Source organism: Anas acuta, chromosome 15 (genome assembly GCF_963932015.1).
Source record: "Anas acuta chromosome 15, bAnaAcu1.1, whole genome shotgun sequence".
In the NCBI taxonomy this organism is placed as follows: Eukaryota; Metazoa; Chordata; class Aves; order Anseriformes; family Anatidae; genus Anas; species Anas acuta.
Window position 1 is genome coordinate 1,938,140 of NC_088993.1, and position 25,287 is coordinate 1,963,426.

The 25,287-nt window shown below is 41.0% G+C and overlaps 1 long non-coding RNA gene across 1 annotated transcript in view; it reads left to right on the forward strand.

Moving 5' to 3' along the window:
- The first annotated feature begins 294 nt into the window (after positions 1-294).
- Positions 295-25,287, forward strand: part of LOC137864758 (uncharacterized) — a 353,484-nt gene continuing 328,491 nt past the window's right edge. The window contains exon 1 of the long non-coding RNA XR_011101613.1: positions 295-690. This is a non-coding gene — a long non-coding RNA (uncharacterized lncRNA). The remainder of the gene's footprint in view (positions 691-25,287) is intronic.

The window sequence follows — 25,287 nt, forward strand, 5'->3', positions numbered from 1 at the left end:
GGCTGTTGCCCAATAAATAAATAAATAAATAAAAAATTATCAGCATATACAAAGAAGGTAGTTTTCAGATAGATCTGGGCAGACTTAGCCAATGTTACAAATGTGATACTGATTCAAAGATCGAAGCCGAAATTCCTTTAAGTGGTATATTCTTTATTGCAGCGCTGGATGCACGGGGGATCTCTCCACCTATCGTGCATACCCAAAGCGGAAAGCAGTCTTGAATGTATACAATCAATCTATCAATATTCTACAAGCACCTATACATATGCATTACCTATCCCCGCCTTCCCTCGCTTCTCATGCTAATTAGCCTTTTGGCACCTTGCGCCTGCGTAGAGCCTTCCAAGAATTGTGGGCAGGGGTCTTTGGGACGTGGGCAGGGGTCTTTGGGAGGAAGACCCCGAGTCTTCCTCACAGTGTACTTTTCACCTTTGGTCAGGAATCTGCTGAATTGGCACGTTTCTTAATTGCGAGAGCTGGTTGTTGCTAATTCTTCCGTTTGTTGTATCTTTGTAATGAATTCCAATGTCCAGTTTTGAGATTTATAGTCCTTACATTTGTTTCTCTGTCCGTCTGCCGCTTCCTTATCATGAGTTCCAGTGTCTTGTTTCGAGATATACAGTCCATGTCTGGGGATTGTCCTTGCCTCCCCAATGCCTCCCCAATACCTCCTTAATCAATACACTGGTTACAAAAACCAATGAACAGTTGCTAGTCTTGCAGTTGAAGTATGTGATACTTGGAAAACTTCTTGTGGAGTAAGCTCAGCAGCATTTCAGTTTAATTTAGTTTGAAATATATACCTTCTCTTGAGACAGAAAAAAATACATATTTCTGGTGGCTGATCAAGTTAAAATTTTAATGAAAAACTAAAAATAAGATAAGTTTTAATATGAGAAGAGCTTGTAATGGTTTGAGGATTCTGTATTAAATTCACCTATTACTTAGAAGTGCTAGAGGTACACCCAGATGAAAATACATCCAAGGATTGACATGGCCATTCATAACAAATATACTCTACAGAATAAAATTATTTGAGGAAACCATAAGTATATTAACATAATAGCTAATCAAAGACTGGAGAGTCACTATAAAGTAGAAAATTCCTGCAGTACAATGTAAATAAAGTCATGTGTGCATATGAAAGCTGTCTTAAGGTAAATGTTAGTAAGGGTACTATTGTACTGTTGCAGCTGGAAGAGGCTTTCTGGCTCCAGAAAAATAAGAGAGACATCATGAGCACAAACCCCAATCTCATGCAGATTTGCATATTATTTTGCACAGCGGAATGATGATCTTGATTGCTTTTTGATTTATAGATATTTCCCAATTCCTTCTAAGGGTGCTAAACAGTGCAAGTATTTTAACTGCTTTTTCTTTTTCAAGCTTTATCTTCAAAGGTTTTAATAGCATAAAGAAAAGAAGTTTGGGATGGTTTTGTCTAAATTCATGATCAAAATGTAGCTCTGGCCATACTCCACTTAAAGCTTTGGTAGAGGGCTTATGCCTCTTTTTTAAAGACTGAGAAAGCACCATGACTGATGAAAATTCTCGTCTCCCACCAACACCTACATCAAAAATCAAAAGAAAAATTGAGTCAAGCTTTGTGAGATACATGTCCTTGAATTGGCCCGGCCTGACAGGCCTGCTCATGCAGGGAACTTGGGGATCAGAGTGTTTTTGTGTATGCCCTCCTTTGACTGCAAAAGTCAAAGGAGCTCTGCTGTAATCTTTCCTATAAGGGAATTGGAGTCTCTAGTCACATGGTCATAAAAGCATGCATAAAATATATTATGGGTAAAAAAAGCAAGAACAGTTGCAAGAATCAGTGTACAGTGTACAACTTTCTTGAGAAATACTATGGAACAATCAGGAAGATGGATGTGTGGGTAGGATCATATGTGTCTTTATCTTCTAAGCCCCTGTTTTGAGTTTAGGCCACTTTATGCTTTTGGCTTTTATGCTACACTGTGTGTTGTTTTTCCATAAGTTATCCAAATAAAGACATGGAAGTGCACTGGCTAATGGGCTGAGCAGCAGTCAGGGAATACAGAAGTCTTGATTTTTAATCCCCAAGCAGATTCTGTAGCCCAGGAAGGAGAGACTTTGATTGCCTGAATCAAATTGCCACTGCATGGTACCATTCAGTTCAATGTTAGGGCTTTCTGCGTTCACTAATTAGAATTTGATCACTTAGAAGTGAAAGAAAATGCAAGGGCTTGTATGCGTATTGTTTATACTTGTAAAGAAGATTCACAATGGTAGGAAAACATTTGCTGTTCTTAGGAAAGCTCTGGAGTCTGCCTCAGGTATTCATTTCAACGTGTTCAAATTAAGATGCTATTATATGAGACAGTTGCCAAATTATGTCTGTTGAATTATATACTGAAATAGCATTAGGGCTTTGAAAACTGCTTGAAGAGTAAGTTTGGGAAAAAGTAAAATGTTAATCCACTGAGTTACTGTTTAGCAATGTCTCTAATTTCTTGAAATATAGTATAATGTATCTCAGACTTGGAAGTGGGAGAAACTAACGTGTGTTAACAATTGGTTATTTTAAATAGTGTGAAAAAAGTCCACCTACTACATGAGTTAACATCTGAATTGGTATTCAGAACTAAGAATCAGTGGTGCAGGTTGCTTTTATGGGTATTATTAAGAGTGTCCCTGGAAAAAAATGCTGGTTTTAAGAAGTCTATTTCTCCTGTGCATTAAGAAATACATATTCCTCTTCAGTGGATATATTATTAGAGAAGATGAGGTGAGAAGAAAAAGACAGATCATGCACACAACATTTAGGGCAGAAAGTGGTTGACTAGCTGTAGGCATCAACAGCAATGAAAAAAATGTATACATTTAGAGGAAACTGAAAGCGAAAGATTAGAAAAGTTTAAGATTTTGATGGACTTGAGTAAATTATAGGTAAGTAAAGAGCAAAATGGAGCAGGAAAACAGTATCCAGGACAAACTTCGATGCAGATGAGTCAGAACAGGCTGACACGCCATAGCTGTATTATCAAAGACAAAATGAAACTCCTGTCTTTGCCTTATTTTAGCAGTCAGGCAGTCTTTAAAGAGAAACAAGTAAACCAGCAAAGAGGATAATGCAGGTTTTAGAGTTAATGCTTTGATTGTTGCTGCCAGGGCACTAGTAGGTCTTAACTGCCCTGACCAGCTTCACCTGGGGCCTCCAGTCATACTTGGGGCCCTATTTAAGCTCAGTCTTTCAGGCCCTAGTGTGCTGCTACTTTGGGGGGTAGGGGGTGTATGCCCTATGCCCTTGAGGGTAGCAGCAGCTTGGCCTGGCTGTGGCCCTTGCTGAGGTAGCCCCTGGCTTGTAGGCTGATGCCCTGCTCTGGGTCTGTTTCCGTAGATCTGGCTGCTACTGGGCTGTGTCTGAACCTGGCTCTCATCACCAGGGCTCGTCCTGATGCATGGACTGACTTTTTGGCTTGGCCTGTGTTGTTACTGTGGCTTTGTTCAAGGATCTGGGCTCTTGGCCCAACATGGCTATGGCCTGTCTTGTTCCCTTGCTTGGGTGGCAAGGCTCTTGTCCTGCTGCCTGAGCTCTGTGCTTGGCACCCTGGCCTACAGGGAACAACTAGCCTCTGCTGCATCTCAATGGCTGCTTTATTAGCTGGAATATGGTAGGGTCAAGGAAAATTGCTGGTTTCTTTTTTATTTATCATTTCAAAGGATTAGGTTGGGTTGGCAGAGGGGAGTCAGTATGCCTCTAGATGTGAACTGCTTTAACATTGTTTTTCAATTCTCTGATAATTAGTTGCATAATAAAATAAGAAAAAATAAATGGTATTTGGTTATTTTCCCAAATATTATACTTCCATTAAAATAACGCCCCTCCCACCCCCAGGTTTACAGGTCCACTAAAATGAGATGATTCTTATGGCAACATGCATTACTCTGTTGTTGTAGTAGCTGGAGGAATACAACAGTAGATGTTTGTTGATCAAAAGGCAGTAATATTTCTGTAGTCCAAGTCCTTAGATCAAAGGTGTTAAGTACTATGTTTTAGGACAGCTTACCTGGTGTGTGAAAACAGTTTCTTAATATCTTTGGAGATTTCAGCTGAAACTGTATAGTAGGTACTAACATGTTAACTCTTTTATTAGCATACCACGCAATAATTTGGTACAATTCTACATCTTGAGATGTAGTTTATTTAACAGTTAACAGCTATACAGAGCTCTTTTTGCAGTGATTCACTTCTATAGTCTGTTCTATTTTTTTAGTAACATATGATTTTGCCGCAAAAAATACTTCAGCCTTTGCTATTCTCTTGCAAAAGGCTTACTGTATTCATTTCTTCTTTATTTTATTAGGAGAGAGAGCCTTGATATTAAATCTAGTTTCCTTCCTTGCATTTACAGTGCATCTACTTTCTAGAGGAAGTATACCTGATTTTATGTTAAATGCTTAACGAGATGTTTCTTTAGTTGAATAAGAAGTGTTCAATGTATCTCTTCTATTACTTCTAATTTATACAATGCAACAAATATTTCCATTCCCAGACCAGCTTTTTCTGTCCCAATGATGCATTATGTAAACTGTCCTATTAACTAGGCTGCATTAAAATGAAGATAAAGCAATAACAGGCATCAACCATGACCCTCAGCTTTTGCTGGATATGCAAGCTCTGCCTTGTGAATCCTCTGTTTAGGAGACTGAAATAGGGTATGTGGTTGCTAATACATGTTCTTAAGCCCTTGTTTTACATGCAGGTGTTGATTAAATTGTTTATATTAACTGGTACTCTTTCTGACATTGCAAGTACTGGTGCTTCAGAATATCACTTCTAGACTTGAGTTCACTTTCTAGTTCAGTAGCTATTGTTTAATGGTAGCATTATCTTTATTCTGGCCTTGGCGGTTGATTCTGCCCATTCTCCATTTTCAGAGGTGCAGTGCATGCTTCAGCTGTGTTACGAACATGTTGTAGAGACATGCAATTACTTAAATTGTTTCTTGATTTTTAGCTATGTGCTTACTCACAAAAACAGTAAATTTACTCATCTCCTTGTGAGATACGGGAGGGTAGTTCTGGGAGTAATACAGCACATCAGGTCTGATGGAGAATGTCAGAAAATGAACTAACTCTGTAAAGGACTCAGTATTGAGCTGATTTGCTTGTCCCATACAAGGGTTCATTTTCTTTTAGTTGTACAAATACAACAAACATTGCCACTTTCCAAACTTTTTTGTTTGGTTTATTGTCTGAATAATAAGCAATACACACTCTTTACCACTGACTATTACAGTGGAGGGGTGAAATCATAGAGTAATAGTGAAGGCATCAGCTGTAGCAGGAGAAATGACTTAAGATTAGTGAGAAATTATGAATAAGAACAGTGTTTCATCAAAACCATAGCTCAAAAAGTAAAAATTGGAGCAACATTTGTGCTGCTACTAGGGAACTTAGTTTCATGCCTTAGGGCTTCTCCAGGAAGCAATATTGAAGAAAATCTTAATGATTTGATTTTTGGGCTGTCAACCTACAAGAAAAATCCAGAGTCATTAAACATACCATATTTCATTGCCAGCTGATTTTGGTATTCTTCTGGTACTGATGTCTCATGACAGGACCCTGAATTCTGGCTGGCTTTCTTTATACTTCAAGGGAATTAAGTAACTTATAGACTTGTTCTTAGACTTCCTGTGCTTCTTTCTTTTAGTGCCATTAGTGAAGTGTACAGTACTTTGTAAATACATAGAGTAATAGTGGAGGGTCTGTAAGCTTGCTCCCTTTCATGGCCCTGAGGAACAGGGACCTTTTGTTTTGTCTTCTACCCTTCTAGCATTTCCGGTAGTACTGGATCATGGTCTTTCGTGGGAAGTTAGCAAGTTAGTGTTTTTACAATTTAACTCTACTTTCCTATTCCAGAAGATAGGAAACTATAAGTAGAGCTATATTAAATACAATTTCAGTCACTCTAGAACAAGTATCCTAAAGAAGATCCATGAGTAAAAAAGGCTTGAAAGTGATTTAAAAATGGGTTCTTTGGGTCAGTTACACAGTGATGTTACTATAATAATAAAAAAAAAAGAACATCAACAAAAAAACCTCACTACATTTCTCCAATGAGATGGAGTGCAGGAAAGCACTGAAAACCAGGTTCCAATTTTATTGAAATGTCAAAATATAGATAATGTAACTTAAACTTGAAGCGTCAGTTCATTACATATCATCTGCTGATAAATGAAAGCTACTTTGGTGAGATTGAAGTGACTTGCCACTGAATAGTTGGCTGATTATAGCCTCTCTAAAATGCTTAATTTAACTTGTTCATGAATTATTGAAAGTACATGATAGCCAAACAGATCTCTTGGTAATATTATCAATGTTCTATCCTCTCCTCATTTAATCATGTCTCCTACTTACTGTGACTGCTCTCTATAGAGCAAGGAAATGATGCGATTTTGTCATTTTCTCATAGATCTCAATGGATGAAGTATTCCATTTTCACAACAGATGATCTAACAACATCGTGTCCCTGACTAAAGAATGTTCCACCTCACCCACCACAAATTCCAGGTATGCATCCTTCCTATTCTCTAGCAGTGTGCTGTCAGACCCATTGCTGAGCCAATTCAGCTTACTTTGCTGTACAGCCAAGAAAAGTTAAATGTTTTTGCTAGGTCAGGGAGTTGTATCAATTCAGCAAAGACTCACAGGATTAGAAACCGGAGGAGCTGGGACTGTTTGTTTTTGGCAGCATTGGAATTAGCTACATCCTCAGTCTTCCATATCATTATATGATTTGCTGTTGCATTGAATATCTGGCTAGTTTGCTTTTGTTGACTATTACAGTTTTCATAATTAAAAAACAAAAGTCTTAATGAAGATAGATACGGAGTTACTTGGAATGAGAATCCAGAAGTATGGAGACTTAAGGCTTCAAAGGCAGTAATCTAAACTGTATTATCTTCAAAGTACAGATTTAATTGTTTTTGCTTATTCCTGAAATTAATATGAGCCAAGAGCTCCTGCCTTTCACAGTGGTGAGATAATACTTTGGTGATCTGCTAGCTGGCAGCACAGTTGCCTAGGTATTGTCCTCTAATTCTGTCCTTTTCCCTCAAGTTCCAGCAGCCATGTTTTTTCTTTTAGTCTACCAATAGTTGTGCTTATTAATCATTCTTCAGTACTGTCCTTCCTTATCTTTTTTTTTCTATTAACAGTTGTTTTATTGTTCTCCCTTTTTTACTTATTCTTGTTCTCAGAGCTTTGATTGCAGAAGAACATAATGTAGAAGTTGTCACATCACTTAAAATACACTATGCCTCCCCTGTGTAATGGCTGGAGCTTTTGGAGAATGTGTAGTGATTTCAGAGATTCAAGTGATGCTGAGATGTTATTCTGCTTACTGGTATTATAATGAAGCTTAACAGACATTTAGCTATTTTATTTAGTTTAGTAAATGAAACATATATTTGCAGACAGTGAAGGTGACTTTGTTTTTGCTAGTCAGGTGGGCTTGCTTTACAAAAGTTTAAGTAAAATGGGGTAATAAAATTCCATTAGCATGGCTCTCTCACAGCCCTCCTTTTCACGAATATAAGACATAGCACAGAGGAGTCTAGCTCTACATAAATGATGCCATTGTGTCCTGGTTTCAGTTAGGATAGTGTTAATTTTCCTCCTAGTAGCTGGTAGGAATGTTTTGGATTAGGATGAGAAGAGTGCTGATAACATGCTGCTGTTTTAATTGTTGCAGAGCAGTGCTTACACCAAGCCAAGGACTTTTCAGCTTCTTGCTCTGTCCTGCCAGCGGGAGCTGGGAGGGGACAGACCCAGGACAGCTGACCCAAAGTGACCAAAGGGGTATCCCATCCCATCTGGCGTCATGCTAAACAATATAGAGGGGTGGTTAGCTGGGGTGGAGGGACCGGCTGCTCGGGGATAGGCTGGGCATCGGTCAGCGGGTGATGAACAATAGCATTGTGCATCACTTGTTTTGTACATGTTGTTATTAGTAGTATTATTATCATTATTATCATGATTATTTTCCTGTCTTAATAAAATGTTTTTATCTCAACTCACAGGCTTAATTTTCCTGTTTCTCTCCCCCATCCCAGAGAGGGAGGGGGGAGGATGAGCAAACGGCGGTGTGGTGCTTAGCTGATGACCGGGTTGGTCAGCAACAACAAGTTTGCTTGAGCAAAGGTCTACATATGCTTCTGTAATATACACCTTATAGAATTGGCACACCCCTTTTTCTGTCAAAATCATTCAGCCTGTCCTAAATATAGTTCTAATGGCTGTGGGGGAGTAGGTTGGAGCTCTCCTTCCTCTATCAGTTCCTCAGGTTGTGGTAACTCCTGTATTGTAAAGGACAGATTGCGCAGCGCTGCCTTGTGCTGGGGGCTGCATTTATGCTTGTTTGCTGTGGTTGTTTTTGTTTTTATTTTTGGTTTTGTTTTGTTTTGGCAGGATGAACTTGTGTGTTAATCTGCATCAGGAGAAATTACAGGCAATTGCCTTTTCATCCTCCTTTTGCATGCTTAGATTCATATACTTATTATTCTAGGCAAAAAAAATATATATATACGTAGTATAAGCAGAGTTACTGGGTGTGTCATAATGTTCTTGAATCTTCAGGGTTTTTTTTCAGTTTCTAGTCAAATTTCCTCATAGCATCCTGATAAAAGTGAACAAACATTTAAAAGCTGTTAATGTGTTAATGGCACTACTTTTCCAGTAGTCACTGTATGGGAATAAAAATGTTATTTTTGCAGAGTCACATTGTTTAAAGGTAAGGATTGTGGTACTGAGATATGCTCGCAGTGATAAGAAAACTTAACAGGCGACCTTGTAAAATGCAGGCAACCAGACTCCATAGAACAATTAGGTGAAGATCATGGTGTCAAGTCAGATAAGTGAATCATAGAATCATAGAATATCCTGAGTTGGAAGGGACCCTTAAGGATCATCAAGTCCAACTCTTGACACCGCACAGGTCTACCCAAAAGTTCAGACCATGTGACTAAGTGCACAGTCCAATCTCTTCTTAAATTCAGTCAGGGTCCTCAGCCTCTTCATCAAATCACCCAGACGTGAGCTGGACAGCTTCGCCGTGGCCAGATGGGGCAGTGGGGTGGAGCGTTTTGGCAGCTAAGGGCACAGCCCCCATGCCTACAGCCACCACAAGGGTCCCCATTTCCCCTGAGGGATGCTGTGCCCCATTCATCAGCTGACAAGGGCCTTTTGCTCTAAGAAGGAAAAAAAAAAAAAAGTAGAACTGTTTTTTGTAAATTTCAGTTGTTCCTTAAATATACCCTTACATTTACATCAGGTCACACTGCGAGTCAGTCTGACACATGAAAGGGCCGTTTCGCAACGCAGCGCTATGTGCCATACAGATGCGATCAATCACACAAAGCAAATTTCCAGCTCCTACAACTCCCTGGCTCCAGCAAGGGCAAAAGTCAGCCCTGTGCTGGGAGCGAGCCCACGAGCCCTCCCACCCACATAGGGCAGGGTCTTCAAGGGAGCTGAGAGGATCTTGTGAGCTACGGGCCTCGGGAATGAGATCGTAACGCCAGCTTCTATGCAAGAGCAAAGCAAGTTCCTGCCCAAGCTTTAGCCAAAGCAGGTCAGCCAGGCCTCAAGGCTCCAGAAGGTGTCCCAATATTTACCTGCACTCACACTCATGGCATTCACTTGCATGTGGTGGATGAAGAGCCTGAGATGCTGCAGGTCTGCTGGCCCAGCCTGAGCTCTCATGCAGTAGCACCCACAGTGGGTAAGGGAATTGTTTGGGGCCAACATAAAGCAAAGAACTGTTCAGGAATGTCTTGCTGAAACAGCCTCTGAACTCTACAAAGATTTTGTAAGCAGCATTGTAAACAGTTTTCTACTAGGCTTTAGCCCCCGGCTTCTAAGGGCAAACCCACAATTTAAACAGACTGCAAAAACAGGGAAAATAGCAACACAAAGTGCCACAATCCCCCCGAGAGGAGAAATTCTTTATCCTGTGTTCAGACAAAGACTGAATGCAGATGGAGTGGCAGAGGCTTCTGCAGCCTCTTTGGTGAGGTTTCCTACCGGGGTGCTCAGGAGGAAGGAGGGCAGCGCTCCGCGGAGCTGCCTCCAGCTGAAGGGAGCCCGGCCTCCACTGCTTGGGGCTGGAGAAGGGCACGGGCTCGCTGGGGACAGCACGGGGACTGCCCCAGGACAGGCAGGGAGGTGCCTTCCAGACCCAGGCCGTTTCCAGATGTTCCTGCACAGTGCAGGCTGTGTGCGGGTCCCGGCTGAGTGCTGAAGAAACACTACCACTGAAGAAACACTACCAGTGAAGAAACACTACCACTTCAAACAGTAAAGAAGTCAAAAGAAATTTGAAATTTAACAGGCCAGCAACTGAAGGCCATGTATTGTCTGTGAAGCATCGGATAGGTTGTGAACCTGGATTACTCAGTCAATGGGGAAGCAGGGGAGGGTCCTGTCATCAAAAAGTATATAAACAGTGTTTTGGAGCTAGTAGGGGTGCTCTCCAGCTTGTGGGGTGCCCACCATTGCAATCGCAAATAAATTACTACTTCACTGAGATCCTCGCCTGAGCCTGAGTTATTGGCTACAGAGTGTTTCTCACAATTTGGGGGCTCATGTGGGATCCAGTCACCTGCTGGGGAGCCCCACTGCCGCAGCAGCAGGAAGGCATGCCCCGCTGATTTCAGCAGCCCTGTGCATCAATGGTGGCAGTTCTGTGGACAGCTTGTAGAGGGCCTGAGACTGATTAAAGAGGGAGGATCTGTGAAGTAGTGGGGAAAGGAAGAAGGTAGGCATTCCAGGTTTTAAGAATTGATCTGGTAACTCTGTGCACAGACCAAAGTAAGAAATACTAAGTATTGCCTTGGGGGTTGGGTGATGTGTGATTGAGATGTACTTCTGTACGAAGCGAGTGTGGAGTCCTGATCCGCGGTACCATAGCTCCGTGAGGGGCATGGCCAGAGACAGATGAAGCATGAGATTAGGAAGAGAAAGGAAGAGTCTTGGGAAATTTTGTGTACGGTAAGCCCTTGCACAGGGAAGTGCTTGGCAGTACACCCCCATTTTCCAGAATCAGAACATTAGTGTGTGGTACCCTGCAGGAAGGAAATTTCTGTAGCAGCACACTGACAAGGGCTAGGAAAAATGGGAAATAAGAGTTCCAGGGGACAGGGAGATATCCCTGGGGGAGTGCCTACCAACAGTTCTTCCTGAAGAATGATAAGAAATTGGAAAAATAATCTCAAAATTAGTGGAGATAATTAAAAAGAAAATGGTTAAATATTGTGTATCAGTCTGGACAAAAGAACCAATTAAGGAAACAGCAGTATTTTGGCCAAAATATGGGTCTGATGAAAATTCAGGCTTTAAAATTTATATGTAAACAACAAGATTCCTTTTTTGGAGAAGGAACCAAGTTACGCTCCCTATAATCCTAATATTGCACTGGTGGCAGCAGCAGTTGCTCCAGGAAGACAGGGACTGCAATTAACACTGTCCCTAGAGAAGAGCATACTCTAAGCTCTGGTAAGAATTAGAACAAGGTAGAGAGATTGAGAATTTTGCCTTCCCTGATACTAACAGTACTAACGCTGTGTATCCTCTTAGGTGAACTCCCTCCTCTCCTTACTAGCAGAGAGGTGTTAGGGGTTTTAAGAAGGAGATAAAGTTTTTAATTGAGGACTCCATCAGGCTAGCTGAACAATTAGACCAGTTCCTAGGGCCTAACTTATACTCTTGGGGGGAATTATGTCTATTAGTATGTTCTTTATAGGGAAAGAAAGGGGAATGATCAGGAGGAGAGCTGCTATACAAGAATGGGAAAGAGCTCATCCTCCAGGACCAGGGGTAATACCAGCATGGCAGAAATACTCATCTGCCAATCCTGGCTGGAATCATAATAGTGTGCAACACAGAAATCATATGAGGACTTGGGGTCAGAATGAGAAAATAATCAGGGATTAATCCTGAGGACCTGGTATCCCAAGGGCTCTTGAAAGTTCGTTTTGTGATTAAAGCCTGGCAAGATAAACAGAAAATGCTCCAGAAGGGGTGAGGATGTAGTGAACAGTCATAGGGGGGGCCCCCCTGTGGGAGGCCCTGAACGTGTGTGTCAGGAGGGGAGATGAGAAGGAAATCAGAGAATGAAACTAATGGTATTGACAGTGCAGCAGGTAGTGAGGCAGAGGGTTGGAGAAAGAGGAAGAAAATCTTTAGGGTATTATATATGGAGTGGTAATTCGTGTAGAGAAAATGGTTGATATTAATAAAGAAGGTGGAGACTTGGGAGTGTGGCCATGGGTGTTGGAAAGCCCCGTGGATGAGATAACATTAGACTCTTAGAGACTGCTCGCCAGGAGCTGAGCAATTCCACTGCAATCTTGTCATTTTTAGTTGCAGAGTCCCACACCTTGGCATCAGTTTGGTTCCATGTTTCAGGATCATAAACTGTCCGATTTTTAGTAAAGAGAATAAGCTGTAAGGTTACCAGGACAGTCTTTGTTCCTAAGGATGTATGATTCCCCATAATGCGCAACTGCTTACCAGCAAGGGGCAGCTGTGTGCAAAGGTCCTCTTCTCTCAGTTTGAGCTTCTTCCCAGCTCCGGTGTGCCCATTTCCAGCAACTTTCTGTATGAGCTTCTCTGAGCAGTTTGAGTTTGGCCAAATCTATCTTCGTGAGGCAATCAATGTGCCTGTTCCTGTCCTGGTCTCCGTTCTGCTAGCCTGTTCCTTTTCATTCCTTCTTTCTGCTTCTCTATTGATGATATAACTTCATCACATTGTGTTGCCTTCTTTTATCTTGAGGGCAGGCTCCCCTCTTATACCCTTCTCTCCACAGCAGTTCTTTTCAAAACAACTTTTCATTGGTCAAACAACTTTGCAAATAACAACAGCAGCAAACACCCAGAAACTTCCATGCCTCAATGGCTGGAGAACCAGAAACCGGAGACTGCATGGAGTCTCCTGAATCACCCTTCTTTGTTCTCTCTAAACTCTTTCACATTCCCGATGGCCTCATCGTTAAGAGTCTAATGTTATCTCAGCCACGGGGCTTTCTGACCCCCGTGGCCACACTCTCGAATTTCCCCCTTCTTTATTAATATCAACCATTTTCTCGACAGGAATTACCACTCCATATATAACACTCATATGCTAATCACTTAACTATCATATCTCAAACAGTAGGAACACCTACTCAAAGGCAGAAGACAACTATTTTGCTAGACATTTCCACAAAAACCCTGTGTATTGTTTTAAGGATGGTGTTTCTACTCATAATCCATTTTTCAGTTATTAGTAAAATCACTGGTTTTCTGAGAACTCTTTAGGAGGATAAGAATCAAGAGATACTTAAGTGAATATCACTGAAATAAGTACTTTATAGAGAAATGGCTATTTAAGTAAACTAACTTTCATTTTTCAGCAAGTGTCTTCACTGCACAGCTGGTATCAGATTTTGTTTCATTTAGAGATAAATAAGTGCTAAAAGTCAGTTTAATTTTGGTGACAAGAAGTTTGTGTACTTGTTCTTAAGTAATAAAAATGCAACTTATGTGATTTTAACCACTTTTAGACACCACGTTCATATGTAGAAAGCCTTGAAATTAAAGCATTTATCTTCAGCAATGCAACCGTTTGCCAAGTTGCCTATTTCATGTGGTTGCTTAACTTGAAATTTGAGCAGTTTTAGAAATACAAGTTGGCACTTGTGATTTTCCATTTGATGTTTTTCTTCTGGTACGCTCTCTCTCTGGCCCCATGAATTGTTGCAGTGCACCTTGTGCAGTTTGTAGGCTGAAGAAACTCTTCATATGCAAAGGCAGGGGTTTGTTACCCTAATTAAAGTTTTAACAGTCTAATCAGAGTTGTTATTAGTCCAGGAATAATTATTGCAAGTAAAGAAAGAGTATTGTTGGAGGAAAAAATCTGTCATAATAACTAGTTAAAATTGTTCTTCACATGCACCCTAGTACTTACTCTTCCCTGCTGTTATGTTCACCTGGCTGTTAGTTTTCTGACTCCTATGGTCAATAGAGGCAACCTCCCTCAGCAAGGAGTGGGGAGTGAGTTACAGCCAGTCAGCTTTTCCAAGGAGGACGATGGCAGTCGTCTTAATTTACAATCCACTTGGAACTATTCTTATTTTCTAATGTGTGCTTACACCTTACTTTCTTCGTATGTCTGGAATGCCCCATAAAAGCTGAATTTCCTGTATGTAAAATATACTGTATATGTGTGTTGGATGCTTATTCTTTGTTCTCTCTTCACATGTTTTACCCACCTCCTGAATTTACATACTCTTAATGAACAGTAATCAATGACCTGTATTCATGAGTTGAATGTAGGTAGGACCTCTTACCTTCCTGTTCCCACACTTTCAAGTTCTTTGCTGTTATCCTGTGCATGAACTACTCTGCACTATGTTGTTATTTAGGGTAATAAATAGTTAATCTGTATAGAATAAACTACTTGTCATTGCTTTCTACTGGTCACAGAAATATCTCAATTACTGTGACCACAGGTCTTACACTACACAATTGCACAAAGCCAAGCTAAAACTGAACCAAGGTGAGCAAAAGTTTTGTGGTTTAATGCAGCCGGCAGCTAAGCACCACACAGCTGTTCACTCATCCTCCTTCCTCCATCTCTGGGGTGGAGGAGAGAAACAGGAAAATGAAGCATGTGGGTTGAGATAAAGACAGTTTATTAAGACAGGAAAATAATAATGATAATAGTACTACTAATAATAACATGTACAAAACAAGAGATGCACAATGCAAGTGCTCACCACCCACTGACCGATGCCCAGCCTATCCCTGAGCAGCTGGCCCCCCACCCCAGCTAGCCACCCCTCTATATTGTTTAGCATGACACGAGATGGTATGGAATACCCTTTTGGCCAGTATTGAGTATGGAGTTATATATCTACCAACCTGGAGAGACCACAGGAGCTGGAGAGGTTGCAGAGGTTGGAGTGGCTGCAGGGGCTGCAGTGGTCACTGGGTCCATCGAAGAGGTTGGAGTGTCTGTAGGAGTTGGAGTGGCCATTGTGCCTGTCACAGGACTTGGAGCAGCTGCAGTTTCTGTCACTAGGTTTATAGTAGCATCGATTACAGCTTGATAGGCATAGGGCAGACCCCAGCATGCTACAGTGATTTGTTTCTCTTTGGAACTGCCAGTCATGACACCCCTTTTTCAAGCGTTCTACCATTTTATTTTTTTTTAAGATTTTGCAGTTGTTCAGGGGTGAATTTACAAAACACTGGAGGTGCCCACTGCTCTAGAAACCTGCCCCTATCCTCCCACACTCCCTGCCACTCACGATTATACTGCCTTAGGACAGATCTCTGAATGGCATTCCTAAGTAGTTGTTTAACCTTAAACAAAACCTGAAGCGCATTCAAGACATGTAACAATAACACCATTCTTGTCTGAACATGCCAAGGATATTCAACATCTTGAAGAACTATCATAACTAGCTTTGGAGGATAAGAGGGGGGCGAAGGAGAAAGGGAGAGTGAACAAGTAGGAAAAAATATCTCCCCGTCCCCTCCACAGATTGGCTCCCTGAAGAAAAAGGCAATGGGTGTAACTGTTAATAGTTTCTGAGATATGGTGTCCAAAGTACAGAGTCGATGACAGTGCTGAGTACAAATACCATGTTAGTCTCATGACCACAAATTTCATCATATCATAAGCCAGTGTTACACTGCACAGTACCATAATGATCTTAAACCAGGGCCCAGAAAGGATAAACAGCATGGTAGGGAGCACATACAGTAAGTAATGTGCTATATAACTTAATTTGGAAAACAGGCACAGCAGACCTGAGATTGAAGCAATCAACATTGTGGCTATCAACAATTAAGAAGGTCTAATACTTATACCAATTTTAGTTTAACACACTCTGGTCAGATCTGTCATTATCTCAGCCCTTTGTGCCCCACATTGGGCGCCAAAAGGAGTGTTGTGGTTTAACCCAGTCGGCAGCTAAGCACCACACAGCCATTTGCTCACTCTCCCCTCTCCCTCTCTGGGATGGGGGAGAGAAATGGAAAAATGAAGCCTGGGGGTTGAAATAGGGACAGTTTATTAAGACAGGATAATAATAATAAGAAGAAGAACAATAATAATACTAATGTGTATGAAACAAGTGATGCACAATGCAATTGCTCACCACCTGCTGACCGATGCCCAGCCTACCCCCGAGCAGTGGGTCCCTCCACCCCAGCTAACCACCCCTCTATATTGTTTAGCATGACGCCAGATGGGATGGAATACCCCTTTGGTCACTTTGGGTCAGCTGTCCTGGGTCTGTCCCCTCCCAGCTCCTGCTGCACCCCCAGACTGCCCACTGGCAGGACAGAGCAAGAAGCTGAAAAGTCCTTGGCTTGGTGTAAGCACTGCTCTGCAACAATTAAAACATCAGCATGTTATCAGCACTCTTCTCATCATATAGAACCTGTGACCCGCCATATCAGTAGCAAGAGTGTGCTGCTTTTGCTACAGGGTTACAGGAACCTGCTGAGTTCAGAGCAGCCTGCAGCCTGGTAGAGTGGTGCTCCTCTGGGAGGTGGATCCTGCCTGTTAGCGGACTGGGGTGCTTTTCCCCACCTGTCTGGAGATGGTTGAAAAGAAAGGGCCTAAAATTAGAGAGGTTGATTTTAGTTTTGGTACTACTTGTGTCAAAACAATGAAGAAAGGGAAAAACAAACAAAATTACCTCAGCTGTATTAAGTGTGCCAAGATAGTTGTGATTCACAGAAACTGGCTCCACAATCAGTAAGATTGTGAAGTAGGTATGTTTTTTCAGTGCTGGGCAGCACGGGGGGTAGTCCCACCAAAGTCATGCGCCCCTAACACGGCAACTTGCTTTGGTTATATGCAGTAAAGATTTACATATGTGGTTTACATATGAGGTTTCACAGTATGCCTATACATATTCATAACCTGTTCCCACTTGGTATTAAAATTAGCTCCAAGAAGTCATTTCCATAAACTCCTCCCCTCTGCACTTGTGCGGTGCCTTCTGGTGGTGGGTGCTGATGGTCATAAGGATGAAGTAAGATGTCTTCATCAGGGTTGAACTTTTCACCTTGTCTCCTTGAGCATGCTCTCTGAGCCCTTGGTCACAATTGGGGCCATGAGGTTTATTTGGTCCAGTTCTCTGGATCTGAGGGGCTCCTGTTATCTCGAGGCCTTGCATGTTTGACATCCTTTTTTAAGAACAGTCCTCCTTATCTCTGAGCCCTTGGTCACACTCTGGAACCATATGGTTAGTTTGATCTGGTTCTTGGGGCCCCAGGGGCTCCTGTTATCTGGAGGCCTAAGCGCAACACAGGCACATCGCAAATGTAGCACATATTAAGCAATGAGTGTTGCCTACATATTCATTCTTAATCTGTCGCTCTGTAATGTCTAATCCCATGTTTCAGTTGCATTATCTGATGTAAGATAGAGGAGGTAGTAAAAGTACCTTTTCCCTCAAATTCTTCTGGGAGGCCACAGTTCAATTATTTTTGCATCCTCTTGTTCAACCTTTGGTTTACTTGACCTCTCTGTTCTGATCACTCCTTTCTGCTCATTTAATCTGGACACACCAGGATCTTTTTGAAAAGAAAGTTGTCATTTGTTAGTGTATTTATTCTTGTAGAGCCTCTTTGGAGATTCATTGAGAGGGATCTCAATTTTAGGGGAAATCCTGAGTATTTTATTTTATATTTTTTGTATCTCATTATAAAAACGCTAAGCACTTCTGAAGGTCTTGGTTGTGCTTTTGATACAAAGTTAATTGTATGCACTCTTAATACACTGTGAGAGACAAGCTATACTTTAATGTTTATGGAAGAGATGTAGATACCGTCTGAAGAAACTAGTAGTAAAGCAGTTTTTCCAAATCTGTTCAATATTACAGCTTGGTGTTCATAATGGGCAATTATAATAAAAGATAAACTTCTTTATGGGATTTAGAGCTCTAAGTAAATGTGCTAAGTAAATGTGAGGATTGGGTCAGCTAAATTAGTAAAGTGGGTATTAAAGTTCCTGTTTTGCTTATGGGCCAGTAAGAAACTGCATGCCTGCCAACCTCCTTTAGCATAAAGCAGGTCATTCATAGGTTAACTTGCTGCCCAAAGTTTTGAGGCTAAGGATGGGATGACTGATTAGAGATTATACTGGAGTTTTGCAGTGTAAATGGAGGGTTGCCATCAATCAGAAATAACAAGTTCATCTGTCTATGGTTCTAGAAGAAAACAGTGTCTGTGTGTACCTGAGTGTGCTTCGGATGGGGTTGGCTGTTATAATGTACTTCAGAGTATGGAATGCTGAAAATGCTTTGTTTTATCAGAGGTTTCCTCAGCAGTTTTCTTCCATTCAAGTTTTCTCCTGTTCATTTTCTTTTTTGGGCAGAGGAGTTCAAAGCCTACAAACATCATCCTCTGTCCTACACTTGTGAATTGTTAAAAGCTTTGAGGGTTCAACTTTGGACCACTTCTTCTACTGCTATGTCCTCAGCCTGAGTTCTGATTTTGCTATAAAGATGTAAATGTTACTGACAGTGGTTTCAGAGTCAGACATTTTAGAAGTGCTTTTGAGCTGCAATAAGCATTAAGACTTCCAATGTTGTATAGCTCATGATGGTTTTGTTAAGGTTAAGGATTCTCTATGCCAGGTATCCAAACTTGCTGTAGTTAAGTTGCATTGATGCCACTGTGACTTTCTAACTCTGACTATACTATACAGCTATCACTATAAGCATCTACTTTTTTTTTTTGGGGGGGGGGAGGGAGGGGCAGATTTTTCCATGTTTTTATTAAAAACAAAAACACAAAGTGACAAGGAAATTAAAAAGAAATCTAACCCCCCAAATCTGTGCAGTACACCTCTTTACCCAGTTAAGATAATTTTATTGTATTTATACAAGACTCTTTAGAGTTCCTTGACATTCTGGTTTTGTGGGTGCATGGACAAGAGGAAGACATTTTCAAAGGATGTAAGTTTTGACCCTTTAGTAGAAGCAACTGAGTTTTGAAGCAATTTGTCTTTCTATGTATCCTAAATTATGTCCCTTTTCATACTAATATAAAGCATCTGATTAACTCTGCTGTACAGCAATCCTTTGCTTTTATATCTTGTGTAAATCTCATCTCATGAATGCTTTATATGAGGCACTCATTTCTGACATGCTTCTTGAAGGTCTCTAGATACAGCCTTTGGAAGAATGTCAATTTATAATTAATGCTTAAATGTTGAAAATCTCTAAGCTGTAACTTGTAACAGAATGAGGCACATGAAACAAGTAATACACATTAGAATGAGGCAAATGACATTTAGATTAGCTTTCAAATTTGAGAGTATAGCCATAATTGTGAACTATTACCTAATTTATTTAACTGCATGGGTGTATAATCAGGGTTTCTTGAATATCAGGAGTTCTTAACTGATCATCAGTCCAAGTTTTGTTAATGCTTGAATAGGCATGGTGGAAATCTTCACTCTTCACTTTATTGGAATAGGTGAAGGCCAAAAATCCAAACACATGTCCAACCCCCACCCGTGGCCAAATATAAAAAATGAGCCAAACAAGGTATGGGCTGAAGAACACACAAAATTCCTCTAGTGAAAATACAAGTTGTCTCCTGAAATGACTTTATGGGAAATATCAAGATGTCACATTTCAATTTTTACTTCAGGTAAAATTTATATTGAGAAGCTGCTTTAATTAGAAATGTCGATTTTTTTTTCTGCCTGAAATAGTACGCAGCAAAAATATAAATGCTCTTTTAAGTAAAGTTCCTAATATATTTTTGTCTAGATAGGTGTGGAGCTGAGATGAGTGCTCAGGTGGCTCTTGCTTTATCAGTTACTGCAGGACAGCTTGACTGAGGAAGGACTACAATTCATTTCCCTTTTTTTCAGTGATTTTTCTATATAGATACCTCACCATACAGGTGACTGTATCTAAGTGAGAGTGTGTGCTAGCTAGGGAACAAAATCCTTTTGCAATGCAAAATCATTTGCTTTGTATTATTACCTGTCCTGCCAATAAAATAGAGAAATTGCCCATTAGTCAGTAGCAGTTTACTGCATAGGTCCCTAGCATCTCAAGGAAATAACGTAAATTCAGGTGGAGCATAGTTTGTGTCATGATTCATGCACAACTGCAGTACTCAGCACTATCATTCATTAAAGGTCATTAACCATCTTTTATTTCAAAAAATTTCAGCTGTGAATTGGGATGGGTTGTTGAACACAGGTTGGAAATTACCTTCTAGATGAATTTAGAAAAGCTAAACAAACCATTAAAAATTAACTTGTATGTAGCTGAAAAATATTTGGAAATATGTTAGTAGTGATAAGTGCTTTCACTGTATACTTGTTTCACAGCTGCTTTAGTCATCAATAAATGTTCTCTAGTGCTGTTGAATCAGCACCTGATTGGGAATGTTTGAAACAATCACGGAGATCTAAGATGACTTCTAACCATGATATTTGATATTTGTGCTCTCCAGTTTTGAAGATCTGAGCATTTAACTTCTCAATACAATAATCAATGATATCAGGTAAAGCTTTTTGGAGGGAACAGAACAGCTTTTTCCCTTCCCTTCCCTTCCCTTCCCTTCCCTTCCCTTCCCTTCCCTTCCCTTCCCTTCCCTTCCCTTCCCTTCCCTTCCCTTCCCTTCCCTTCCCTTCCCTTCCCTTCCCTTCCCTTCCCTTCCCTTCCCTTCCCTTCCCTTCCCTTCCCTTCCCTTCCCTTCCCTTCCCTTCCCTTCCCTTCCCTTCCCTTCCCTTCCCTTCCCTTCCCTTCCCTTCCCTTCCCTTCCCTTCCCTTCCCTTCCCTTCCCTTCCCTTCCCTTCCCTTCCTTTTTTTTTTTTCAGTTCTCAGAGGAAACAGTTGAAGGTAAAATCCATTACTTTTTGCTCACAGAATTAAGCTGAAAATCAATCTCATGTTTTTGTAATCAAGAGTATTGCCATTGATCTCAGATCAAGATTAAGCCAGAATTCCTTGCTTGTTGAAGGGCATTAGGCTGTGACTTGGAATTTTTTGGTCTAATGCCATTTTTGGTGGTGTGAATGAATGAGTGTTGGCTATTTTTAAACTTAGTCTTAAGGGGTTTAGTTGCATGTCATTTAATTTTGCACAGAATTGGGCTGACAGCCCAGATGATCACAGTAATGACTTTGGTTCAAAGTATGCAACAGATTTGTTTGAGAGTAGCTTCTAATGCAAAATGCTGGAACAAAATGGGAAGCAAACACAGAAATTGTGGCTTGCAGTTTGTTTTATGTATTACTTGTATTGTTGTTACAGATGCGTTAGAAAATAATCTTCTACCTGAGAAAGTTCATAAACTACATAGAACAAATAGATACAGTGCACAGAGCAATGGGAGAACCAGGCAGGAAAGAGTGGGACTATAAGGGAGGCTCACAGGACTCATTGGTGAAGATTAAATTCTTCCTGGTTGTATTGGTTATGAGGAATATGAATTTAGATATTTTGTTGTTGTTGGCCTCCTTTTATCTTCTTGAACGGTAGTTCCCTGCTGGTACAGAGAGACAGGGAGTTTTCTTTCATTTTGCATAATTTGATTTCAGACTTTGTTAATTTTACCTCTCCTACACTGAGATAAAACATCTTCCAGGACTCTTAAGCAGGGAGCCAGTCTATTCAGCATTATGGAAACTGAAACTTTGACTCACGACTTTGTATTCCATGTTGATATCAATAAACCACTGTCTTTCTTTGGGCCAGTTTCTGCTTCTGACTAGAAATAGAGTCCCCCCACCCCGTCCCCCCCAGTTCATTTATTTATTTATTTTTGCATTTGTACTTCCTATGGAAACATTTTTTCTCAAAGAAATTCCTGCCGAGAATTTTTTGTTATGTTCTCTCTGTTGTGAAGTGATGGGTGGATACTGAACACCTGGATGAGGAAAAGAAACAGGAAGGGAAATGAAATTGTTATTAGCTCATAGTGAAAGCAAATGCAAGAAAGAGTTGCATCTGAGGAAAACAGTAAGAAAGGCAATCAAGAGGCAGATGAGGTATTTAGAAAAGTTAGATTGACAGCTTATGACGTTGCAAATATTGAAATGGAGAAATGGAGGAGTTATGTCATCCGGTTCTGCTGCAAAGAGGGTGAGGCTCCTGGCAGACAGGCCTGTCTGTTTTTTCTGTTTTTTGCTTTGGCATTGTGAAAGAATGTTCTATCTTGGCTTTTGTTGTTGGACAGTGCAGCTGTGGAACCTGCATATCTGAAATGATCACTATTTGTGTCTGCTTTCAGTGACAGGAATCTCTTCCTCTCATTTCCAGCGTTCAATGGATTTCAGGTACTTTTCAGTTTAATGTTCCTAAATTTCATGAGAGAGTTCCAAGAGAGTTGCTTGGAACTGAATTGATGCCAATCTTTGTAACTCCTGAGAAAACAGGCTACATTGCCATCTTGCTTGTGTCCACACCTGAAGTCCACAGTCACCTTCAACATGTCCACCAGAAACTAAACAACATCTTGCTCTAGAGGATGGTTCTCATGGATATTTGTTGAAAAGGAATGAATGAACTGGCAAAAGTCACTCTCCAAGTATTTTGCAGTATGATGTTTTCTTACTTAAACATATTTAAAAATCAAAAAGAGTAAATTTTACTAGAATGAACTTGTGCATATTTGAGAGGTAAGTAGCAACCTAGTGATTTTAGTGCAAGTCTCAAAGAATCTGCAAAATAAAAACTGCTGAGTCCCTCAGTGTGTATTTAATTTGGGAGATGGTGAGTATTTTTCAGTCAAGTGAATGGATAGCACCTGCTGTTTGCCAGTTGTGCTGAGGCTGCAGTGGCAGAATATGTGTTGTGTTGGCAAGGGAAGTTTTTTTTTGTTTTGTTTTGTTTTGTTTTTTTGTCTCTATTTATCCTCATCCATAATGAACAGGATGAAAGTACATACAAATGGGCATTCCTACTGCATCACCAAGGCTGTGTCCCTACTTGGTTCTTTTTAGAAGATTTGTGTTATGGAAATGGGCTGTGAATGGCCAGTTAAAGATATCAAATAACACAGATGGGTACCTGACTGTGTGGGAACTGACTTTTTTTAGCAAAAGAAAACTGGGGTTCTGAACAAACTATGATATGTCTGGCTTCTTGTTTCTGTGATCTTGTTAACACTGGAGATTAGTCACAGAAGACTGAGGTTTTGAAAACAAAACGTGCTTTTGTTGTAGACCTCATTCCTGGTGAGCAAAGAGGTTTCTTCTATCTGGCTGTCAGGGACTTTCTATTTTACCCCTTGAGGTGAATTGTGAACACCTGTTTCAATAGAAAAAGATTCAATGAGCAATGCATTAGACAGTGCCACTGCTTTAAGTGGTTCTAGAGGGAGTCCTCCAAGGTGTGGGACAGGTGAGATCCTCCAGTACGCTGCCACCAGCACCGATCCCATGACACAGGCATAGGGTGCTTCAGCCTGGTGTTGGGTTGGTGCCTCAATGCTAGCTCTAGGATGTCCCCTGCATGTTGCCCTTCTGCTCTTGCTACATGTCACTGCTGTGGCACTTATCAGAAAAGGAAGCATCACCCCCATGTCATTCTGTGGTCACAGATTACCCTTGCCGAGCAGTTACAAGTTACAAGAATTTCTCCTTCATGGCCTCCAATGCAACATTTTAGGTTGCAGCTATTCAGTACGATTGGTTTACTAGCCAATTCCTCTTATTTCTTCATTATTGGTCTAGTGTGTGATATATGGAGTAATAATTCGTGTCAAGAAGATGGTTGATGTTAATAAAGAAGGGGGAGATTTGAGAGTGTGGCCATGGGGTTCAAGCCCCATGGTTGGTGGTAACATCAGACTCTTAACGATGAGGCCATCAGGAATGTGAAGAGTTTAGAGGGAGCAAAGAAAGGTGATTCAGGAGACTCCATGCAGTTTCGGGTTGCTTATTCTCCAGCCATTGAAAAGGAATGAAAAGGAACAGGCTAGCAGAACGGAGACCAGGACGGGAACAGGCACATTGATTGCCTCATGAAGATAGGTTCAGCCAAACTCAGCAAACCGATCAAAGAAGCTCATACTGAAAGTTGCTGGAAATAGGCGGCACTGGAGTTGGAGAGAAGCTCAAGCTGAGAGAAGCTGACCTGTGCACACAACTGCCTCTCGCTGGTAAGCAGTTGCGCATCATGGGGAATCATACGTCCTTAGGAACAAAGACTCCTGGTAACCTTACAGCTTATTCCCTTTATTAACAATCAGGCAGTTTATGATCCTGAAACATGGGACCAAATTGAGCTCAAGGTGTGGGACTCTGCAACTAAAAACAACAAGATTGCAGTGGGATTGCTCGGCACCTGGTGAGCAGTCTCTGAGGCCCTAAAGAGCCCTGTGGGGCCACAATCAGAAACTTGTGTTTTGCCAGATAGTGCGGGAGCTGTGGGCTTGTCCACTGATCCTACTACCGATTCTGCTACACCATCGCCCCCCCCTCACTGCTACAGCCATTGCAGGCCTTTTCTGTTCCACCGCCTGGTGACCTGGACGTGCCTTTTGACCCACGCCCTATTGGCCTTGAAAAGGAGATGGAAATGTTTCCCTTCGATCCGGGAAGAATAGGATACATAGGGCCCAAAGGCCGAGTTGCTTAACAACTTAAAGTGAGACATATTGTTCCCACGACTAGTCCTGGAATTCTCTGGTGTTTGGAATCAAGAAAAGGAATGGAAAATGGACACTGTTATATGATCTGAGAGAAATTAATGAAGTCATGGAAGATATGGGAGCACTTCAACCAGGATTACCAACTCCAACTATGCTCCCCCAGTCACGGACATTAATAGTAATAGATTTACAGGATTGTTTACTAAACACTTGCCAGAATTTGGAAAATTTTGATGTTTCAATTGATATCTTTTCTGATTGTACATATGTATAGGCGTACTTGGGTTTCTTATGAATATGTAAAAGCAATGTTCTATATATATTTAGAAAGTTCGACGGCTGTGTGTGCATGTTGGTAGAGTGTAGACTCCCCACACACCCAGTGCTGTTTACTTGCCTTTTAGAAATATTACTAAATTCAGATTGATTTGTATCTTCATTTATAACAAGTGGTTTCTTAGCTTGTCCCTTTTGGTTTCAGGCACTTAGCCAAAAAAAAAAAAAAAAAAAGTCAAGACCCACTTTCCAACTTCCCCCCCAGCACACTGCATTAGTTGGAGTTTGTGTCCCAGAATTGTGGCTGTCACTGAGAATATGTAAGCTGTAAATTCTAGCTTGGAA